The sequence below is a fragment of the Alligator mississippiensis genome, chromosome 2 (assembly GCF_030867095.1).
Source record: "Alligator mississippiensis isolate rAllMis1 chromosome 2, rAllMis1, whole genome shotgun sequence".
Classification (NCBI taxonomy): domain Eukaryota; kingdom Metazoa; phylum Chordata; order Crocodylia; family Alligatoridae; genus Alligator; species Alligator mississippiensis.
Window position 1 is genome coordinate 9431406 of NC_081825.1, and position 17860 is coordinate 9449265.

General features: G+C 45.7%; 1 protein-coding gene across 5 annotated transcripts in view; it reads left to right on the top strand.

Moving 5' to 3' along the window:
• The first annotated feature begins 1277 nt into the window (after positions 1–1277).
• CTNNA2 (catenin alpha 2) overlaps positions 1278–17860 on the top strand; it is an 884847-nt gene continuing 868264 nt past the window's right edge. The window contains exon 1 of one of the 5 annotated variants that reach the window (XM_059721437.1): positions 1278–1344. The gene's annotated coding sequence lies outside the window, so the exon portion shown is untranslated. Of the gene's footprint in view, positions 1345–9492; positions 9626–17860 lie in introns of those variants that run through there. The other 4 variants (XM_059721436.1, XM_059721434.1, XM_059721440.1 and 1 more) reach the window with 4 other exon arrangements.

Sequence of the window (17860 nt, forward strand, 5' to 3'; positions counted from 1 at the left end):
TGTGCCATTGAAATGCAACTGAATTCTTTCTTTGCACCTGATTTCTCTTCATAGCAGTAGCGAGCAGCTTTGATATTTTAGTGTGGGCTGGGCTGTTTTTTGGGTGGAAGAGAAGCGAGATTTACTGACACTACATATGCTATAGTGATAGGAATCTGGTCTGGAGTGCATCTGAGATTCCAGCTGGGGTCTGCAAAGAAAATATGATAATGTCATCATTATATTTTGCATCTTCTGAGTTTGTCTCAAACTTTTAACTCCATTTCGTGGACTGTGTTTTCATCTCCTGCTTGTGCTGCTTCTGTCTCCTTTCTTGAATCTTCCTTGACCTTTCTACTTTCATTTATAGCCTAGTGCTTCTCCAGGAAAAACTAAGCTCCGTCCTTTTCACAGTTCATGAAAGGCTGAATGGGATCCAAAATCATTTTCTCTAGTCTTCTTCCTTCTCTGCTGTAGATTATTAATGTCATTTGAGGCCCTCATGGGCTATTTTCAACACCTCGCTGGCTCAGGGGCAAGTGTATCATGAGAGATCTAGGATATGTCATCCTCTGGCACCGGCATATTCTAATTCTGTCAGCAAGGGAAAAAAAGAAAAGGAAATTAGTAGTATTTCACTGTGTGAATACAGACTCATCAAACCTCAAGACATACTTTGCACAAGCCACTATTAAATGTGCCATCTAGAAGAGTGTGTGCAATTTTGCTCACTCATGCTCAAGAAAAATGAACTCAGACTGGAACAATTACAGAAAACAGCTATGAGGATGAGGAGGAGAATGGAAAGCTTATTGTACAACAGAAGACTAGAAGAGCGTGGCTTGTTTAGACTAGCAAAACAAAGCGATACATTGGGAGAAGGGAGAGGTAAACACCAGGGAGGATAAAGAACCATTTAAGCTAAAGGACAATGCTGGCAGGAGAACAAAGAGGCATAAATTGCTTCGAATAAATTTAGAGTAGAAATGTGAAGGCTTCTAATGATCAAAGCAGTGAGTGTCGGGAACGGCCTTCTAGATGGAGAAGCGGGGGGTGGGGAGGGCAAATACGTAACTAATTTTAAGATGGGCTTTGATTGAGACCCATATGGTGTTCCTGCTCCCCTGAGCCACGTAAATGCAGAGAAAGAATAAATTCCAGGGACAAGCTAGACCCACGGGACAAAGAAACACCATCTAGCAAAAGCAGCCTTGGCTAGCTCTGCAGCAGGGACGAGCTGATTCAGCAGTTTGGACTCTGGATGTTCTCTTCTCTGTGCAGATTGACTGTGGTCTAGCCCCTTTCATCCCCTCCAGTCTACCAAGGTGTGAGTGGATATCTTATCGTCAGGTGGGAGAACTAAAGGTAACCATTTATGATGCTAGCTAAATCCTTGGTAAGCTGCTGGCTACATGCATTGGTATACCCCAATGAGCTACCTATGTTTGAGATGGACATAGATTGGGATTACATGAAGTACAAGAAATCTGTGGTTTTATACTTTACTTTTTTGTAGTGGAGTGCTCCCTATCTGATACCTTAAGGTACTTTCTTTGAAATAAAGCTTCCTAAAGATATGCGTTAATTTAGATTGTGGGCATACATAGGAGCGAGCCCCAACCATGAACCAAAGTGTCATTTTCTTAGGCATTGTGCAAACATAAAAATACAGTTCCCATCCCAAAGAGTGTCAGAGTATCAGAAAGGACAACAAATGGCTATAGCAATGTATGGGAAATAATGAGAAAATGCGTGTCCCCATGACAGTCAGTGGTTTGTGAATAGCAATTGCCTTTCTGTTAATTTCTTAATAGGCGACATGGCCCAAAAGAGTTTTTAGGAGGGATTTAAGGAGAATAATTCCATGCATTATCGGTAATTTTTGAGAGACAGTGGTGGTTAGAGAGAGGTTAAACCAGTTATTTAAGGCCATGTATAAAGCTGAAAGAGCCATTTGCATCCGGAAAGCCACAGTTCCCTAGTGTATTTTAACTTCCAGAAATATTGATGTACTATCTTAACAGTGGCATTTTTGTATTGCTGAATCTAATGTGTCAATGCGTATTGCATATTGTCTGACTATACTCCAGACTTCATGACCCCCATTTCCCCCTTCCAAATAGGAAGAGACGGTACATCTTCTATATATTGAGCATGTCTCAAAATTGAAGCACAGCTAACACCTACCCACGCGCACACACGTAAATGAAGAAGCTGGCATGAACAGAAGTCCAAAGTAGAAAAAAATGGCAAAACTATTGCTGTGGTTTTGAAAAGTAGTCATTAAAAAAGTGCTTAAATCACAGTCTCCAATGAAAGGCATGAATATGTTCAGTACTGTAGTATCAGGGAGGATTGATGGGAAATGCTGTAGCTTTCATGTTTCTCAAGTCAGCTTTCTAAAAGGAGTAAAGGTAGTTGCCCCATGTCTTTGTAATATAAAAAGAGGGGGTGGAGGTGTCCCCTGTGGTTTTTCAAAACAAACCACATCTGCTACTTGCCTTCAAGCTACCACAGACACAGAAGCCAGGGTAAGTCTCTGGCTGATCTGACTGACAGGTTCTTTAGAGCAAGAGAAGGCGGTCAGAGGAGGTGATTGAGGGCACAGACAGACAGGAGACCCTTAGCGACAGAACTCAGCTTGCATATGACTCCTCACACAATACCCAATTTAAATTATCCACAAGGTTTGAAAGTGTCATGCTGTGCTGCTCACGTTAATATGTATTTCTGAGTTTTTATAAATCAAGCTTCTTATTGCAAATGACAGACAAGAAATCTATTTTTTTTTATAACTAATCAAACATGGATGCCAGAAGTTACATACTTAAATCCATATGACAGCAAATAAATCTCTCTCTTAAAGCATTCAATATGTGCAGCAATCTAAAATGGATGTTTATGGTGCAACATGGATTTAGGTGCATAATTTTAAACAACCCAAGTTTTAAAATGGATTGCTTAATAACTGACAGTGCAAATAGCTCTGCGCTGCACTCACAGCTGTCTCTAGGGGTGTGTGGGGCCCAGGGCATGTCAGCCTGAATGGGGCGGGGGGCGGGGGCATGGTGTGTGGCGACTGCCCACAGAAGCTGGTGATGGTGTCGATGGGGGGGTGGGTGACAACTGTCCGCAGAAGTCACCAGCAGTGGGGCCCCGGCAGGGCCTGTATGGCACTGTCCGCAGGGCTCCCCCAAAGCGTGGGCCTGGTGCAAATGCCCCAATTTGCCCCTGCCCCCCCACACCTCCAGGGACAGCCTTGACTGCACATATGAAATCTTAAAGGTCTATTACGTTACATACTTCAGAAGCAATCATAAGCAGCTTCAGCCTATAGACCATAAATGAGAGATGGCAAATCTGCAGGATGCATGCCAGAAGTGGCATGGGCAGTCTCTATGTGTGGTATGCACAAATAGGGGAAGGGGAAGGGACCAGAAAGCAGAGCAGCATATCAGGCAGGGGAAAGGGATCAGAGTGGCACTCTGGGACAGTTCAGGGCTTCATTTGTCGTATGCCTGCCTAAAAGGTTGGCTCGCAATGGCATAAACAGTCTTAAATCCACCTAAGCCCGTACCATATAAATCCTCATAAAATGCTATGCTACCACCACACTGTCACTTAAAATAAATGCTTTGTATCAGTCCCATTTATTTCCTTCATATAGGTAAGCAGGAAGCACCACTCATAATGAGTAAGGGTTGTAGATCTGAACCATCAGTGCACAAATGCTACTGCCCAGGGCCAAATTCAGCAAAGTACTTCAACATATGTTTACCTTCATGAACACGCTTAAAAGTCTCTGTTGAGAAAAAGTCTTAAGAATATGCTTTAGTTCCATTTCCTTTAGTGGAACGAAACAAGTCACTTTTAGTCTACACTACAAAGTTATGCTGGCGTGCTTGTGTCATTTATGGGTATGAAACAATTAAATATTTATTTTGGTTTCTTCCTCATCTTGATTAAGCTATTTCTGTGATGGATTTCTGCCAGATAGGTCTCTGTCTTTTGGTGAGAGCTATGCCAGCAGAAAAATCCCTCCTGCCACCATATGCCATCTCTCCAGTAGAGGGCTTGGCTGGCACTGCCATAGCCAAGTGGCAGGAGCTTCTTAATGTAGGGAAGACCAAGCTTAAATGCGTTAAGTAGGTACTCACTTAAGGGGCCTCAAAAGTACAGAAACAGAGCATTTAAGCTATTTCTAGCAATCTCTTCCGCATTATAATCTTTTCTCAATTTTCTTATAAAAAGACATTTAGTAATTACGAATATTAAAAATTATTAAACGTGTACAGTTAAGTACTTGAAATTCGGGAATTACTAAAAATTAAGATTGTGCAGGCAACCTTAGCTTCACCCCTTGTGTGTGTGCATTGTACTGCACTTTTTAATTAGAAGATCACATATTATTATTTCCACAGGGGCCCTGCCTGAAACATACAGTGCAACAGGCTAGACAGTGTGCTGTGAATGAGGCGGCAGAATGATGAACATTTATATTTAGTAAGTTATTAGAACAGAAGATAACAGCTGCACTCGGTATCTTATCTGTTACTGCTGAATTTTAAAAAGCCTGTGAAAGTCATAAGTTAAACTAAATACTAATATTTAGTATTTCTTAATTCCATTAATGAGTCATTTGGAGAGGCCTGAATAGAACAGAGACATTTCCCTGCATCGTAGAAATGCGGTTTCATCTTGTAATGAAGACAGATTTACCTGTTTGAAATGTGTTCACAATTGTTTAACTTTGGAGATGCAATACGCCTGGTTTCAGTGCTAAGCCTGACACTGAGAGCAGCTGCACATCTGCCTAGAATATGGCTCTATATCAGTGATTCCCAACCAGGATGCCACGGCACACTGGGGTGCCTTGAGGTCCTTTCAAGGATGCCATTGGGTGCCATGAAATGTTAACAACTGTTTGGTTTACAAACATGATTCACAAGATAAACCCAGAGATTTCAAACTGAAACCTGTAGTTGTGGTCTTTCTAGTGTCTTTGCTATAGAAAAATTTGTTCTATAGTCTTGTTTATTGAGTTAAAAAGAGTGAAAACTAAGAACTGGCATTTTCCATGGGGTGCCTTGAGTCTAACCAGGGGTGTTTCAAGTCTAAAAAGGTTGAGAACCACTGGCCTATATAAACCCAATATAAACCATGGTCAGTAAGTACTCAGAACTAGAAGTATCGGGGTATTAGCAGCTCAGAAACGGACTAGCTCCCCTTACTTTCAGGGCTTTGAGTCGTCAGTTTCACGAATCTCAGAATCTTTGAAAATGAGGGGAGGGAGCAGCTGTGAAAATGACTGGCTCCTGTCACTTTCAAGGCCTCTAATAGTAGCCCTTTGACAGCTGCTTCCCCTTCATTGTTTCTTGCAGGCTTGCAAAGTAGACAGTCACAGTTACAATTAGTATGCATATGACAGGAGCACAATTAAGTTACAAAGTAAACAGTGGATGCAAAAGATGCTACGTGCATGCAGATAACAGATATCTGCATATAGGCACCGTTTGGGGACGGATATTGTTTTATGCAGTTAAGCAAATGACATAGATTTACTGGTTTGCAAGTAGGTTGCTTACACCCTATGTTTAAAATACGTGGAATCTTGTCTCTACTATACCAGGGAACCAAACCTCAGGAGTGTAAGATTTACCACATCTGACCATAGCCGTGGTCTATTTTGTTCATTATTCCGCCTCTAACAATTGGTAGTACTGCATGTTTTAGAAGACAGCACCAATTTGTATGTTAAGACAGCAGGTGAAGCATGTGGGCTTATTATCACTGTTTTTATCCTTTCTAGCCTAACTCTGAGGCTAGAATTTCTGTGGGTCTTTTTTTCTTCCTTAATGTCCATATCTTGCCCTATATCTAGGGACCTACCTAAGTAGCAGTGAGACAAAGGGTTTTTGTGGCCTGCTTGCGGCAGCCCTGCCTGTCACTGCTGATTGGCAGAGGGTGCCTTTGCTCAGTCTACCTCACAACCAGTTTTTTGGTTGATTTTGCAGGAAATCGTGATTAACGCTGGATTTCCTGGTGATCACGACAATGCTGTTTTTTTCCACAAAACCTGTGAAACGGTGATTTGTATCTTCCATAAAATGTTTCCAAGTTTAATTTCTCTAAACTCTTGGACCCATTAGGTTATGTTGTGGCAGTGAGTTTCACAGATTATGTCGCATTTCAAAGCAAACAAATAGACATGTGTTTCATTTCGCTAGGGTGCTCTCTTCCTCTTCTCGCTCATCAAACAATATTTCAAATATTTGCGTAAAGCCTCTTTAACACAGGGGACAGCATGTTGAGATCAGAAGATCTGATGGCAGTTGGCAATTCACTTCTCGCACTCCCTGGCAGGCCACATTTGGACCTAGGGGCTTGTGGCTGGCCAGCTCTGGAGCTAGTGGTGGAGCGAATGGCATAAGAAAACTGCAGGGGTTGATGCAGTTGCCCGCCCCCAATTTCTGGCCCTTAGGAGCTCCACAGGCCAGGTGACACAGCTCTGCAGGCCGTATGGCCCTCCTAGCTGATGAGTTCCCAAGTGTTTCACTGACGGGACAGATATGCAAACTCCAAAGCAACGCTTAGCAACTTATTTCAGTCTGGGGGTAACTGTGATAGCTTTACGGAGTTTAAGACAAGTTAAACAGCAATAAAAGAAGAGGGAGAAATAAGAGTAGTTTAAAACAAGGTAATACGTTAATGGGAGAAATAAATATCTAAAATCAAGTATTGGGCAGAAATCTCTTTTTGGGACCACATTCTTGCTGCTTTTCCAGATCTTTAGACTTCCTAATGGCATTCCAGTGTAATACTTACATGTGGCCTAGCCTTCAACTGTCTCTCTCTCCCTGGTTTATCTTTTTTATCAAATCTTGACATCATGTACCTAAAACTATGTGACCTGGTCCTTGATTTAGGATGTGACACGTTGAAAAAAACAGGAATATGGAACAGATTTTACCATATTATTTAGTTGAAACTAACAGACATTTCTGCATCCTAATTAATAGGAAAAGAGGTGTAGTGATAATCAGATTTATTTAATGTTTGTGATGCTCACTGGTTCACTCTAAAAGGGGTTGGTTTTATCATACACCTGGGGAAAGGTTTAACAATCAATTAGTCATGTAGTGCACTATAACTTACCCTATTTTATTCAGGCAACTTATTGCTGTAGCACCCATTGTGTGCTAGCTACTTCCGAACACTATGAAGAGATTTAATCTAAGAAAGATGGGGCAGACCAACGAAGGATGCGGGGGTAGAGATAATCTTCTCTGATTGCACAATATTTTGATTCTTTAAATGACCAAACTGTATGTCAAGGCTGGCCTCACTGATCATGCAAAGGGGGGCACAAAAGTATCATGGGATAAAGCAAAAAGAAAGGTATGGAGAGGCAGTTAGCCCTGAGCATGAAGACGCAAAGCTTGCAAAAGATATCAGGATAAACGCACTGTGTGTGGAGCTGCACAGGACACAGGCAGCAGGACAGCTCCAGGCAGAAGACCCGACAGCCCAAAGTTCAGACATTCAGTGCTAGTTGCAGGTCAATGCAACAGTGAATATGTTCCTCTGTGTTTGAAAAGTGTCTAGACTAGAAGATCGCTGGCATCAAGCTGGTAAGCCCAGGCTGCCCAGGTCTTGGGCCCTGGTTCTTTGGCTTCTTCTTAAAACTTACGGTACCTTGGACAGTGTTTAAAACTGTGCCATACTGTTTTCACAACAGAAGAGCTTGTCTCGTCTGGGCCTGTTATTTCTGATGCCCGTCGGGTGTGCAGAAGAGCAACATGTACGCAGTGCAGCGCATCTCTGTGCCAATGCAAGCAGCGCTGGGACTGTCGGGATGGCATCTGCCTCCCGCTGTCCTGTTCTGACTACAGGCCGCCAGCCATGATCTGCCCCTTGCAACTGCTGCCCTGGCGATGCTCTCTCCTTCATCCTGCTCCCGCCTGCCTTGCGCTGTGCTCCCTGCTGCCCCAATCAGTCCCTGGCTTGCCACCCTGCTGCGCTGGCCTCTGACAGGCTGCTCCTGTCCAACAGCTGCCTAAGCCCCGTCCTGCCCCTGCCCCTTCCTCTTGGAGCTGCTGGCTTTCCGACCCCAAAGCGCTCCTCCCCATCCCCCACCCAACCCTTGCCCTGGGGCCTGTTGCTGCCCCTCCTCCTCCCTTGACCCATATCAGTTGTTGCCCTTGCTCCAGGGTCCCCCACCCTGTGTGTGGCTAGTTACTGTCCCCTGCGACCATCCCCACCCCTGGCCCCTCCTTGCTGCTTCCCCTAACCCAGCCCCGCCTTCCTTCACTGTGCCATGCCCCGCCCACTCCATCACTGCCCCAGACCTTGCCCCATGCCCTGCCCCCTCCCTCTATGTGCCCCTGCCCCACCCTCTCCTCTGCCCCTTCCCTGTTGTTGCCCTTGGCTCCTCCCTCCCTGCCAGGACCCCTAGCCCAGACCCCGCCCCTCCCGGTAACTGCCCCCCAGCCCTGCCCCCTCCCTGTCAGTCACCCATGCTCCATCCCTTGCCCCTCCCCTCCCTCTAACTGCCCCTGCCCACCCCATCACCCCTATGCCCCACCCCATCCCTGTAATTCTCCCTCCCCCACCCTGTCAGCCCCATTCCCCGCCCCATCACTGCCCCACGCCCCACCCACTCTGTCACTGTCCCCTGCCCTGCCCCGTACCCCGCCCATCAGTGCCATGCCCACCCCCTGCCGCACCTGTTACCCCATGCCCCACCTCCTCTGTAACTGCCCCGACCACCTGTTACCCCCCATGCCCCACCCCCTCCAGTAACTGCCCCCGGCCCCACCCCTGTCAGCCCCTACCCTGCCTATCAGTGCCATGCCCCGCCCCCTCTGTAACTGTGCTTACCACCTGTCACCCCCATGCCCCGCCCCTAATGGTAACTGCCCCGCCCCAACTCTCACCCATGCCCTGCCCCTCCCTCAGTCACTGTCCCCTGCTGCACCTGCCCGTCAGTGCCATGCCCCCCTGCCCCACGTGTCACCCTATGCCCTGCCTCTTCCTGTACCTGCTCTCTGCCCCGCCCCCTTCCCCACCTATCACCCCATGCCCCGCCCCTTCCCATAACTACCCTGCCCCACCGGTCACACATGCCCCGCCCCAACACTGCCCCATACCCCACCCCCTTTGTCAGTGTCCCCTGTCCCACGTGTCACCTCATGCCCCGCCCCTCCTCGTCACTGCCCCGCCCCACCTTTCATCCCATGCCCCGCCCCAATGGTAATTGCCCCGCCCATCTGTCACCCCTGCCCCGCCCTCTGCCCCACGTGTCACCCCACGCCCCGCCCCTTACCTGCCCTCTGCCCCGCCCCCGTATCACGCCGCCCGTTGCCGCACCTGCGCACTGAGGCGCTGGCGGCCGTTAACGGCTCCACCGCCGCACACCCCGCGCCCGCCCGCGCAGGCGCGCTGCCTCCTCCCCGGCGGCGGCCGTGGGTCCCTCCCGAGGCGGAGGCGGGGCCGGCGGGGCGGGGAGGGGCCGCTCCGCTCCGCACCGCACCGCACCGCACCGCACCGCACACCCAGCCCGGGCTCCGCGCTGCCGGCGACGAGGCGGCGGCGGCGGCTGTGGCAGCGGTGAGAGATTGTGCATCCCCCCCGCGCCGCGACTGAGGTGAGGCCGGGCCACAGCATCCTCGCCCGCCCCATCCCCATCCCCATCCCCATCCCCGCCGCCGCCTCCCTGCCTCCATCCCCGCTCCCCTGCGTGCGCCGCCGCCTTTGTCCCGCCACCCTGCCCGGCACCGACCCCCGGCTCCTGCCTGCAGGATTTGGGCTCGGACCGAGGGCGGCGAGGGTCCGAGGAGGTGCGCGGCTCATCCCCACCCTCCCCGGGAGCGGATGCCTGCCAGCTCCATGTTCTTTTCCACCATCGCTTTTTCTCCTTTTTTTATTTATTTATTCCCCTTTCTTCTCCCATCCAACATCATTTGACCCCCCCCCCCCCGGCCTCCCCCCACACCCACCTCTGATTTCCAGCCTCTCCGATGGTCTCAGGAAGAAGCCACCAGGAAAAGAAAGCCACCTCTCTTAAACCCCCCCTTTCCCTTTAGGCCTCTGCCCCTTTCCCCAGCATTTCAAACCACCCGCTTCATCTCGGATTTGGACTCCAGCCGGAAAAGGTCCTCGGTCCCGTCCCAGCCTTGGCTTTGGAGTCGAGGAGCTAAAGTTTAAAACCCAGGCGGCGCGACTTGGGCTGTCTACCGGAGACCTTCAGGGCTAACGAGGCTTGTGGCGGGGGGAGGGGGGCAGTTACCGGTGGGAAGCGACCGACAACGTGTCCGTGGGCTGGGGACAGAGCTGGTTTGGACGAGGGGGGATTTCGGTCGTGCGCGGGGCGAATGCGCAGCGTTGTGTTTTGCAGGCGGCGGGTTTATTTTTGCAGCTTGGGTAGTTTGGGTTGTGCCAGGCGCATGGTATCGCAGGAAATGTCAGCGTGCAAAGAAAACGGGGAAGAAACTTCCCCGGGGAATATGTCTCATGCACCTGTTCTCGGAGCACGGGTGGATAGGGGCGTTGATGCGCCGGAGGCATAAGATGGTTTTTCTTTTCCTAAAGTGCTGGACCTATGAAGGTCTGTCTTGATGGGGTCCTTTGACCCCAGCTGACTTCCTGCCCCCTGTGCAGGGGGGCTGGACCGGGGGATCCTACCCTTCCAGCCCCAACGTCTATGAAATCTATGGGCAGGCATTTAAAATGCATCTTTATGTGCCTTTTCACTCTTCAGCTTCAATTCGGTGGCGTGTGAAGCATGTCTGTGATGGCTGCTTTTTGAGCAGTTTCCTCCTTTCCTCTTTTTCAAGCCAGCTCTAAGAAGTTTATTTCTACTTTGTCAGGGGAAAAAAAAAAAATGTGTGTTTAGCGTCCCTATTATTTTGGCATATAAAGATACTATAGGAACCGATGCAAAACTCTGTCAGTCAAAGGACTAGGAAAACCTGAACATTATGCCCTATCTTGGCATGAATTCCCTCGGAAATGTTAAGATCCTGTTAAATTGTCAAGATTACAGCAAATATAGTTAACGGTGTATTTTGGAGCAGAGTCCATGGAGTAGAGTAGATAAGTAATTTAAACCGGAATAGGCATAAATCTAGGCATGTGTCGGACGACAGGCTTTATTGGCTCTGTAGTTAGCTGTTACCTGAATGGTTAAAATGTCAAATTGTTATGATTCATGTATATATTTTGTGCCTTTATTTTTTTCCCCCCGTACTTTAATTGGAAGAAGAAACATGCAGATGAGCAGAGCTCCTAGAAATGTATGACAGTTAAGCTGATAAGATTGACTGAAATAGTTCATTTGTTTAGAGATTGTTTCGTAAAAACGTACCCCAAACTACGTAATAAGCAGTAATGCCATGAATGCATTCGGGTGATGACAAAAGCCACCAGAGTGCAGCTGCAGTGGCTCATCAGGGTCACTAGGACCCTGAGATGAAATTACAGACTTAATTTATGTGTATTTTTTGGAGGCTACTTTTTAACGTTAACACTGAAAGTGTATAGTGATCATGAGATGCCACAGTGCCACTGGCCACCACTAAAGTTCACAGATTCATGGGGTTTGCGGCCAAAAAGGACCACTAGATCATTTAGCCTGATCTTGTGTGTACCACAGGCCATTGACCTTTCACCAAGTTGCCCCTGAGCACAGTAACCTCTGTTTTGTGAGAACATCTTCCAGAAAGGCATCCGGTTTTGTTCTGAAGACACTTAACGAATGGAGAACCCATTAGTTCTCTTGGTGGTTTGTGCCAATGGTTAATCATTCTCTCTGTTAGAAATTTGCATCTTATTTCCAGTTTGAATTTGTCCTGTTTCAGCTCCCAGCCACTGGTTCTAGCTGTGTCTTTCTTCACTAGATTAAAGAGCCTTGTAGCACGGAGTATTTTCTCCCTACGGAGGTACTTGAACACTGTAATCTAGTCACCTCTCAGTTTTCTTTCAGAAAAGCCAGACAGATTGAGTTCTTCATGTTTCGCACTGTAAGGCATTTTTTTCACAACTTGAATAATTTTTCTGGCTCTTTTCTATATCGTCTCCAATTTTCCAATTATTTGCTAAAATGTGGACACCAGGACTAGAAAGCAGCATTCTAGCAGTACTTATTTTACCAATTTTGCAAGTAGCAGTAAAAACACTTCTCTCTTCCAGTCTGCTATTTATACATCCGTGGATCACTTTAACCCGTATTACATTATTTACATTTCCAGCTTGTGTTGAGTATTCCGTGTCTCCTGTGTCCTTTTCAGAATCAGTGCTTTCTAGGATATAGTCCCTCATTTCTGCAGCTATAGTTTACATACCTCGTTTCTCAATTTGTAAATTTGCCTTGTTATTTGCTTTATTAAAAATCATTGTGTTTGAATGGGACGATCTTACCAAGTGATCTAGATCATTTTGTGTAACTGGATTTATCCTCATAGTTATTTAGCATTTCACCAATTCTTATGTTGTTGTATCAATAACAACTTTTTATTTTATTTCTGAATCATTAGTAACATTTTGAATAATGTCTGGTCTAGTACTGATCTCTGCAGGATGGAGTTAGAAAAACACTGATTTAATGGTTTTCCATTGGCAACAACTTTGAGATGTTTGGTTAGCTAGTTTTTAATCCATTTACCATGTTCATTGTTGCTTTTGTATGGTGCTGATTTTTAATCAGAATGTCATGAAGTACTCAAATCTATCCAAAAGTCTAATGGTGTTACATCACTACAGCTACCTTTTACCTATCATACTTGTAGCCTTATCAAAGAATGACCTATTTTCCATAAGAACAATATTGACTGGAATTGATTATATTCCTAACCTTCTGTATTAATTGAATCTTGTATCAGTTTATCTATTCTTTGCCCAAGACTGAATTCAGGCTAACCTGGCTTTAGATAACTGGGTCATCGCATTACCCTTTTGAAGCTATAGCATTAGCACTCTTCCACACTTGTGGAGTTTCCCTGGTTATTCCAAAATTTATTAGAAAGTAAAGGAATAAGAGATATTGCCGACCTTAAAGGACTCTTAAGTACAAGTTACATTGGGCCTGCTGGTTTAAAAAGGTTTAGTGCCTAATAAATACATTTACTATTTTCTTAAGTACTGCTGGACCAAAGAGTAATTCCTACTTTTGATAAGGTACAAGTGTCTCATCTTGCTTATTTTAAAATGCAGAACAGAAATATTTATAGAGTATTTTCTGTACTGTTAGTAACAATATTACCATTTCTAACTGGCAGTATGCTTATACCACTATTAGGATTTATTTTGTTCCTGCTCTGTTTAAAACTCTCTTGATTGTCTGGCCAGTCATGGAGTCTTCTCTGATATTTTTAGCATCCCATATCAATTTTCTATGCTTGGGATGTTTTATTTATATCATTCCATCATCTTTTATCTCTGTTATGTTGTTTTGTTTTCTAATAGCTGTCTTCGTAGAACCTTCTTTTATTGCCAGATTATATTAGCTATGAAGTTACATGCAAGTGCTGCTTCCTGCCCATACCTCTTGGTTTTAATACATTTCTTCTATGTACATTGGCCTCAGTCACTCAGTTCATTATATTTAGAGAACTGAATGGATTTCTGCTGTTAGTGTAGCATATCTGGTGGGTTGATCAAAGATGATAGGTTATACCCTCATATATCCTACATCAAACAACCTTTTTGAAAGAATAACAAAATAAAGCATGTTGATTTTATGTTGGATTTTTAAATCTAAAAACAAAGGCACTGCAAGTATAAGCTCAGCAACAAAGAATGCAGACATTAGCTTAATACTTATTAAAACATTATTTGTATGACATTTTAGCACCCTGGGCTAAATACAGGCAGTCAAAAACCTTGAGGCTGAGATTAAACTAAAATGCAGAGATTAAACTGAGAAACAACTGGCCACGCATTTATGTTTGGTTCAGGAGATGCAGCCACATGCCTGCAGTGGCTCAGACCAGAAGCCAGGGGTTGCTAGAGCACACTTCTCTGGCACAGCCAGCATGGGCTGTGTGTTCGCTTCCTCTTCCTGCTGCCCTTGAGGTCTCTGGGATTTGCAGAAGCAGGACTGCAGAGCTGCTCATTACTTCTTCCTGCTTCCAGTTGCCTCTGGGTTTTGTAGTCCATGGTCACAGCCGGCAGTAAGTTTCAGTAGGTTTAGCAGGGCAGGGCAGGGTAGCTCTGTGCTTGGGGGAAACAGGGTTTAACTGGGAGGAGGGGGTGTCCCGCCCCGGCTCCAGACCCACCCCAGCCAGGGTTTGCTGGGTTGGGGAGGGCAGTCATTATCAGTAGACCCACCTCCCCCAAACTCTTCTCTGCTAGAACAGGCAGCATAGCCTAGCCCAGGCATGGAAACCATGCTGGGATGCTGAGAAGCACTGATTTAACTTAAACCAGGAAGGGGTCTGGGACAGAAGTTTCATAAACCGATTTGACCCATATCAGTCAAGTCTGATGCTACATTCATCCAGGTTTATGTTAAACCAGTCTCAGCCATTTTTGAAACTGTTTTATGTGTACTGAACTTCTGTTCTGTTACAGGTTTAAAGCAGTTTCTGATCACTTAAACCAGGTGATGTGAAACTTCTGTCCCTAGCCTTGGAGTCTAAATCAGGGTTGGGGCTCTGTACAGACAGGAACCCAGCTCTTGTCCCAGAGAGATGATTTAAGATGAGGCCAATAAGAAGGTATTACACAATAAAATATTAAGGTTATGTTAATACAGTTTAGTTATATGCACAGCTTGATAACTAAAGCCATATAATATCTGTTTTTTTTTTTTTGTTAGTAAGATATGAATAAAAAAATACCATCAGTTACTACTGCCCATGTTTGCTAAAATAAACTTTCTTTTTTGTGTACAGCTTTAGCAACCTGGCATATCTATCAATTGTTCAATTGCAAACCTTTGTGAGACTTTCTCTAAGGTTGCTTTCAACAGACACTTGTCCTGGTTCACAGGAGTTGTTACCATCTTCTGCCTTGAGCATTGTTAAAATGATGTAATGGATAGCTTAAATAGGACAGAACCATTTTAACATGATTGTAGAAAATGTGATTAGGAGGTTATCAACCTTAAATGTAGGATTTTGAAAAAGGGTGGTGAGATCAGGATCATCATGCCTTTTGGCTCTGGGGCTGGCAGGACGAGGCAGGTACTGCTGGATGCCCATCTGGCTTGGGAAGAGGGGCTAGGTAGCTCAGCTCTAACAGGATTGAGCCCTCAGCTCCCATGGGCAGCAGAAGCAGAGGAAGAATCGAAGGGGCATGTGACTATGCTACGTATACCTCTGGATTTGTCCTTGGTTGTGCTTGTACAGAGGACAGTCACCAAAACTTGGGTGATTAATAGGATGGAGTTTACAACTAACTTAATTGTTTTAGAACTCCTGGTGTCAATTCTTTTTCTAAAGTTTAAAATTTATTTTTACAAAAGTAGTCAGTGTTGTTTTAGTTGCCACTTTACAATGCTTTCTCTTAGTTAGAGTTGAATTAAGGCAGCATTTGTTTCCCATTGTTTTACTACATTATAGAAAATTTTGAGTGAGCCATGCAAGAAGGACTTTTAGAATTGGAAATCTCGTGGGATAGTTTGCTGCTATTATTTGAGTGGAATTCTTTACTATTTCTGAATGATTTCTATTGTCCAACATGTTTATTTGTTTTGACCATTTTTCCTGTTGTTTTTCCATGTGTTGTCAGACTCTTTGTCCTTGCATTGATCTTCTTGTTGGAGGGTTGAAAATGCTTTCCAAATATGAGGAGGTCTTGTCCCTGGTTTACAGCTGTGGAAGCCAAGGCACAAACCAGTTATGTGATTAGCTTATGCTCTTAATGGGAGTCAGTGGGAGAATCAATAATAATAATAATAATAATAATAATAATAAGTCTTTCCTAATAGTAAGTTGTGGCATGTGTTTTGATCAGATAGCACTCTAGTTTAAATAAATACAATGAGGCATTTCAGGAAGTTCAAATAAAGACCCAAGGAAATAAAATATTGCTAAATAGTGCTGCTTGAAATCCAGGCTTTCCATTTTAGAGGATGTAAGAAGTGAGGTTGCTATAGCTGCACAGACAGAAGAAAGTTTATTTGGCATGAAAGGTTGAAAGGAAAATGTCTTGCCAGCTGGAAATTTTGAAAAATTCCACGCACTTGTTGAAGCCTTTTGTCTCAAGTTGCGTGTCAGACAAAGCACTTTGGTCTTAGCAAAATGAATTGCTTCAAAATTTTTTTATCAGTGAGGCTGAGAAAAGCAAAGATGATAGGTTTCAGAAGACCCCTGGCTTCTGGTCTGATCATTTTAGTTTCATTCAACTGGTATTTTCAAGCAGAAAAATGTTGCATTAGACATTTTTGACCATCTCTAAGCTAATTATTGGCTACATGGTATCCTGATGCTCAAAAGAGGAATCGGTCAATATAGTTACAGACACTTGACCAAGGTTTTAAGATTTAATAGAGAATAGCATCCAGGTTTTTGGAGGTAAGAAAAATACCTGGCATTAACACATTCAAATTGTTTTACATGCATCAGCTAATTGGTAGATATTTAAGACCCTTTTGGCATCCGCCTGTAATTAGCAGTGGGACTGTAATGATTAAGTAAAGTGTAATCTCCATATTTTTCTTCCTCCACTTCTCTTTTTGTGTGTTTAGTCCCATTTTATGTTGCAAAGGGCTTAAAATGCACTGGAAAAATGAGGATGGGATGGTTTATAAATTTAAAAAGTCCAAACTTGCTTTTGAAAGCTATAAAACCTAGTGGCTTTTGATCAGTTAAGCACACAAGTCACTTTTCAAAAGTATTTTGAAATGTCACCCAAAATGATAAATTTGCCTCACGTTAAAGAATAACTTGACTTCTTAATTTTGTGCAGTGTTTTTTAAAACACCTGGTTATTTTCTGTTAAGCCAATTTTTTGTACAATACCAGATGTGTATTTATGGAAATACTAGCCAATTACCTGTCAAGAATGATGGGAGGGTGGGCAGGGATGGAGAGGTGCAACCCAGTGCCCTGCGCTGCCATCGCTCTGCCTCCAGGCCTGTGCACCCCCCCAGCCACTCCACCCTGCGGCGCTGCCACCTCCCAGGGCAGGGGGGGAAGCTTGCACATGGCAGCCACAGCCGCCATTCAGCGCCGCACGCTACCGACACTGCGCATCTGGCTGCGTGCGCAAACCCCCTTCCCCCCCCGATCTCCACCCTCCCTTCTGGCTCTTCTCAGGGCCCAATGACGCAGGTGGTGGCTGTGCCCCCCCCCTCCCCTTTCCAGTTCCCTCACCTCTCCTCTCTGCTGCCTTCCCCTCCCTGCCATTTTTTGTTGGGGTCTGATGGCAGCGAGGCTGGAGCCAGGGTGGGAGAGGCCAGTTCTGTGCCCCCAGCACCCTCGGCTGCTGCTGCCTCCAAGGAGCAGGGCTGGTGGTGGTGGGAACAACGTCAGCACTGACTGTTGGCCTCGGCCCCCACCCTCTGTCCCCTCTGCCCCCATTGTCATGGTGGCACTGCCAGCCTAGTTCGTCCCTGCCGTTGCCTGTTATGACTGATGGGAGGGTGGGTGGGGGAGGTGGTTGGGGACAGGGTGCTGCCACTTTGCCTCTGACCTCGTGCACCCCCCGAGGCCAGCACTACTGGCTTCATCCCCTGCTCCGTCCCTGCCATCATGGCAGCTCTCCGCTGTCCCAGTCTGCCCCTGCCATCCCCATCTGCATCCAAGGAGCAGGGGGGAGGGGGAGGGGGAGGGGGGCGAGGCTTCTCTCCCCTGCTCCGGCCCCTCAGTCCCTGCTGTCATGGCTGCCCTCCGCTGGGTGTGTCTGCTGTGCAGAGCTTTGTGATTGGTTGTTTCAGTCA